This window comes from Bubalus bubalis, chromosome 5 (genome assembly GCF_019923935.1).
Source record: "Bubalus bubalis isolate 160015118507 breed Murrah chromosome 5, NDDB_SH_1, whole genome shotgun sequence".
Taxonomy (NCBI): Eukaryota; Metazoa; Chordata; class Mammalia; order Artiodactyla; family Bovidae; genus Bubalus; species Bubalus bubalis.
In genome coordinates this window covers 86,073,513-86,079,512 of record NC_059161.1, presented here as the reverse complement: position 1 = coordinate 86,079,512, position 6,000 = coordinate 86,073,513, and the positions used below count along the sequence as shown (strand labels likewise).

The window sequence follows — 6,000 nt, the reverse complement described above, 5'->3', positions numbered from 1 at the left end:
CTTGCAGGGCCACCAAACATAGACGAGTCATGGTGGAGAGTTCTGACAAAACATGGTCCACTGGAGAATGGAATGTGTTCTTGCCCCATGAACCTCATGAACAGTATAGAAAACAGAGGTGAGATTTTATATATAAATATATATATGATTCACTTTGCTATACACCTGAAACTAATACAATATTGTACATCAACTATATTTCAAAAAAATTAAAAATAAGTAAAGAAATTTTCCCATCTAGTATCTTTCCCTGAGTGGAGCACCATGACCCATCTTTGATTAAATATGAAAATGTTTTGAGGAATAGAATGCAAACAGAATCAAAATAAAGAAAATCTTAAAAGATAGTTGCCCAAACTTCATAGACAGTATCACATTTCTTTCTCAGATTGTTTATGATTTTTTTAGTCTATCCTGCAGTGTACAGGAGAAGGCAATGGCACCCCACTCCAGTACTCTTTCCTGGAAAATCCCATGGATGGAGGAGCCTGGTAGGCTGCAGTCCATGGGGTCTCGAAGAGTCGGACACGACTGAATGACTTCACTTTCACTTTTCACTTTCCTGCATTGGAGAAGGAAATGACAACCCACTCCAGTGTTCTTGCCTGGAGAATCCCAGGGATGGGGGAGCATGGTGGCTACTGTCTATGGGGTCACACAGAGTTGGGCACGACTGAAGTGACTTAGCAGCAGCAGCAGTGTACAACTATGCAATAATCCTTAATTTCACAACTTAACATCAATGTTTCAAATGTACATACATATTGAATAATAGAATGAAAGGGTATGAGATGATATGCAAGGAATGACTAAAAGGAACAGAGTCTTAGAGAATAACCACCACCCGCTGTTCTGTGTGCAGTTATAGCCAGAGCAAAACAATAGTGTGTAACCAAAGTGAGCCTCGGAGGGAAGAATTTCATGGAAAACTGAATGAATAAAAGTTAAAAGACTTTAGTTCTGAAGTGGTTGAGGCCATCCGTCAAAGAGCAGAAGCCGAGTAGTAAGTCGTCTTACTGGGGAGCTTGACTGTTTGGGGTTGAAAAACGGAATGTGAAGAACTCCTTTTCCTGAAGAAATATCCAGGAAGTAATGCAGGCAAATTCAGGCAAAACTAGTGGGTCGCTTCAATTAGGACTATAATAAACTTCTATAAATGGAGATATGAAATTTATAATTGGGGAGTTCATTTATTAACCAAAATTCATGGACTGGAAGTGTGAACTCAATCTGTGACTCTTTACCTGAGATTGCTGCTACTGCTACTGCTGCTAAGTCGCTTCAGTCGTGTCTGACTCTGTGTGACCCCATGGACGGCAGCCCACCAGGCTCCTCCGTACCTGGGATTCTCCAGGCAAGAATACTGGAGTGGGTTGCCATTTCCTTCTCCAATGCATGAAAGTGAAGTCGCTCAGTCATGTGTGACGCTCAGCGACCCCATGGACTGCAGCCTACCAGGCTCCTCCATCCATGGGATTTTCCAGGCAAGAGTACTGGAGTGGGGTGCCATTGCCTTCTCTTGAGATTGGATTATGATAATTGGATTAAGTAAATTTTTGAAGGTTTGGCTTCGATCCTTGGCATCTAGATTTACAATTCTTGAGAAATCTAATCACACGTTCCTATACCTTTGTGCAGGGTTGATAACCCTATCACTTTGAGGAAGTGGACCTGGTTCAGAGGATATATAAAGCAACCAGCAAAGATCCAAGCTCATTCTTCTTCAGAGCCCAGAGCTGTTGCCTTTGGAATTGACTGTACTGTGGAGACTTGAACCTGTTTGCCACCAGGAAGTGAGGACCTAAATTCTGAACTGAATTTAACAGAGTTACTTACTGAACAAGACAGAAGACTTCTGTAACAGTACTGAGGTGAGTTCTAATCCAGGTACAATGAATTTGAGCTATGTACAGTTAAAAATGAAACTTTAATGGTAATCATGGATAGAAAAGCTATTTTTTTTGTCTTCCAGTGATATCTATTTTTAAGCCCTGCATCAAACATTTGTTCCATATGTGATTTTTAGACAAGTAACATTTTACCCATAGTATGTCAAGTATTTTATTTATAAACTGGGGGTAAAAATTAGTGAATATTGCTGAAAATACTAAAATGGTTAAATCATATAACGGGAGCTAACCTAATGCCTAAAAACAATTTTCCTGGGGATGGTTTTGACCACCGCCTCCTGTACAGTGTTATGAATTTCCATCCATAGTTCTACAGGAACATGGTCACTTCTTACAAACAGCTGAGAAAAGAAGAGAAGCAAAAGGCAAAGAAAAAAAGGAAATATATATCCATCTGAATGCAGAGCTCCAAAGAATAGTAAGGAGAGATAAGAAAGGCTTCCTAAGTGATCAGTGCAAAGAAATAGAGGAAAATCATAATGGGAAAAAAAATAGAAATCTTCAGGAGCTATCAAGGGAACACTTCATGGAAAGAAGGGCACAATAAAGGACAGAAATGGTATGGACCTAACAGAAGCAGAAGATATTTTGAGGAAGTGGGAAGAATACACAGAAGAACTATACAAAAAAAAAAGATCTTAGTGACTCTAATAGCCATAATGGTGTGATCATTCACCTAGATCCAGACATCCTGGAGTGCTTAGTCAAGTGGGCCTTAGGAAGCATCACTGCAAATAAAGCTAGTGGAGGTGATGGAATTCCAGCTGAGCTATTTCAAATCCTAAAAGATGATGCTGTTAAAGTGCTGGTCTTGATATGCCAGCAAATTTGGAAAACTCAGCAGTGGCCACAGGACTGGAAAAGGTCAGTTTTCATTCCAGTTCCAAAGAAAGGCAATGCCAAAAATGATCAAACTACCACACAAATTGCACTCACCCCACAGGCTAGCAAAGTAATGCTCAAAATTCTCCAAGCCAGGCTTCATGAACCGAGAACATCCAAAGATTCAAGCTGAATGTAAAAGGCAGAGAAACAAGAGATCAAATTGCCAACATCCATTGGATCATAGAAAAGACAATATAATTCCAGAAAAATATCTACTTTTGCTTCATTGACTGCACTGAAGCCTTTGACTGTGTGAATCAAGGCAAATGGTGGGAAATTCTTCAGGAGATGGGGATATCAGAACACCTGACCTGCCTCCTGAGAAACCTGTATGCAGGTCAAGAGGCAACAATTAGAAAAGGACATGGAACAGACTGATTCAAAATTGGAAATAGAGTATGTTAGGCCGTATATTGTCCCCCTGCTTATTTAACTTATAGGCAGAGTAGGCCATGTAAAATGCCAGGGTGGATGAAGCACAAGCCAAAATCAAGATTGCCTGGAGAAATATCACTAACCTCAGATATGCAGAGGACACCACCCTTATGGCAGAAAGTAAAGAAGGACTAAAAAGCCTCTTAATGAAAGTGAAAGAGGAGAGTGAAAAACATGGCTTACAACTCAACATTCAGAAAATGAAGATCGTGGCATCTGGTCCCATCACTTCATGGCATAGAGATAAGGAAACAATGGAAACAGCAACAAATTTTATTTTCTTGAGCTCCAAAATCACTGCAGATGGTGACTGCAGCCAAGAAATTAAAAGACGCTTGCTTCTTTGAAGAAAAGTTATGACCAACCTAGACAGCATATTAAAAAGCAGAGACATTATTTTGCTGACAAGGTCCATCTAGTCAAAGCTATGGTCTTACCACTAGTCATGTATGGATGGGAGAGTTGGGCCATAAACAAAGCTGAGTGCCAAAGGATTGATGCTTTTGAACTGTGGTGTTGGAGAAGACTCTTGAGAGTCCCTTGCACTGAGAGGAGATGAAATCAGTCAATCATAAAGGAAATCAATCCTGAATATTCAATGGAAGGACTTGTGCTGAAACTGAAGCTTCAATACTTTGGGTAACTAATGGGAAGAACTCATTCATTAGTTAAGACTCTGACTCCAGGAAAGATTGAAGGCAGGATGAAAAGGGGATGACAGAGGATGAGATGGTTGGCATCCCAGACTCAATGGATATGAGTTTGAGCAAGCTCTGAGAGTTGGTTATGGACAGGGAAGCCTGGCATCCTGCAGTCAATGGGTTCACAAAGAGTCAGAAACTATTGACCTATTGAACTGAACTGAAGAGGTGGTGAAGGACCTCAAAGTTGAGAAGATGAAGGCCTAGCCATTGTCCCTGAAGGTCACTAATTTTATCAGTTTCCTAGGGCTCCCACAACACCCGACCCCACACGGGGTGGCTTAAAACCAGTGTATTCTCTGACAGATCTGGAGGCTGGAAATCAAGGTGTTTGCAGGGCCGTACTCCTTCCAAAGGCTCTGAAAGAATTTGTTTTTTTTCTCTTCCAGTGCCAAGTGGCTCCTGGAAATCCTCAAATTATGACATTTAACTTGAATCTCTGCCTCCTTACAGGACCTTTTCTGGTGCATCTAAAACATCCCTCTTCTTTCTCTCATCAGGACACCTGTCAGCAAATTTAGGGTCTGCTCTCTACCCTGGATCGTCTCATCGTGGTACCTTCACCTCGATTATGTCTGCAAAGTTCTAATCTAAAAATAAAGTCACAGAGATACTGGCTATCGGGATTTGGACATAATTTTGGAGAAGAAAAGGGGCACATTTTGGAGAAGGGCATGGCAACCCACTCCAGTATTCTTGCCTGAAGAATCCCATAGACAGAGGAGCCTGGCGGCTTACAGTCCATGCGGTCACAGAGGGTCGTACAACTGAGTCACTAGCACAATGGGTGCATTAACTCACTACTTCATGAACAGAACGAAAGAATGCTGTCCTAAATTCAAGGGGTCTCAGATTTTTCTGGGGAAAGTAAAAACCTCAATATTTTTTCTTTATTTGTACATAGATTATATGCAATAGAGAGAGAAATAGTTAAAGCAAGGTTTCAGATTTGCGAGGTTTTGTCCAGTGATTTCCTTTGAGATTTTTTCAAGGTTAGAATTACTGGGTCAAAGGCAAATATACTTTTTAAGGATTTGAATGCATATATACAAAACATCCTAAAGTCCATCGGCTGGTTGGATCACCTAGTGGTCAAAGAGATTCTCAAGAGGTTTCTCCAACACAAAAGTTCAAAAGCATCAGTTCTTCAGTGCTCAGCTCTGTCTTTATAGTTCAATTCTCACATCCATACGTGACTACTGGGAAAACCATTGCTCTGACTAGACGCACCTTTATTGGCAAAGAAGTATCTCTACTTTTTAATATGCTGTCTAGGTTGGTCATAACTTTTCTTCCAAGGAGTAAGTGTCTTTTAATTTCATAGCTGCAGTCACTATCGGCAGTGATTTTGGAGCCCCCCAAAAATAAAGTCTGTCACTGTTTCCCCATCTATTTGCCATGAAGTGATGGGACCAGATGCCACGATCTTCGTTTTTTGAATGTTGACTTTAGGCCAACTTTTTCACTCTCTTCTTTCACTTTCATCTAAGAGGCTCTTTAGTTCTTTGCTTTCTGCCATAAAGGGTGGTGTCATCTGAGTATCTGAGGTTATTGATATTTCTCCCGGCAATCTTGACTCCAGCTTGTGCTTCATCTAGCACAGCGTTCCTCATGATGTATTCTGCATAGAAGTTAAATAAGCAGGGTGACAATATACAGCTTTCATGTACTCCTTTCCCTATTTGGAACTTGAACGTTTTAGAAGTTTTTTTTTTTTTTTCTCTAATAGTGAATCTGCTAATATTTAACCTTAATTTTGCATTATGAATAATGCAACATTTATTGATTCCCTTAATTTTTATGGGTGATAAAATATTTTATTAAAACTAATTAGAACTACTGACCTCTGCAAACTATTTATGTGAATGTCATGTATGTAATAAAAATAGCTGTGCTTTTTCATGAGCAGTTCATCAAAAACTATGAATTATATAGAGAGAGCAAAACATTTATTTTTAGCAAATCCCATCTACTAACTACCATGGAATCCTCCCAAAAGTTTAGCAATCCAGTGTATATTTTGATATATGATTTCAGCTGTGCCTGTGCACATCCATAAGTAAAAGTAT

The 6,000-nt window shown here is 40.0% G+C and overlaps 1 protein-coding gene across 3 annotated transcripts in view; it reads left to right on the top strand.

The window, feature by feature from the left end:
* Nucleotides 1-1,672: 1,672 nt before the first annotated feature.
* LOC102409929 (upstream-binding factor 1-like protein 1) overlaps nucleotides 1,673-6,000 on the top strand; it is a 90,141-nt gene continuing 85,813 nt past the window's right edge. For 2 of the 3 annotated variants that reach the window (XM_045165796.1, XM_045165795.1), the window contains exon 1: nucleotides 1,688-1,871. The gene's annotated coding sequence lies outside the window, so the exon portion shown is untranslated. Of the gene's footprint in view, nucleotides 1,872-6,000 lie in introns of all 3 variants that reach the window. The other variant, XR_006641117.1, reaches the window with a different exon arrangement.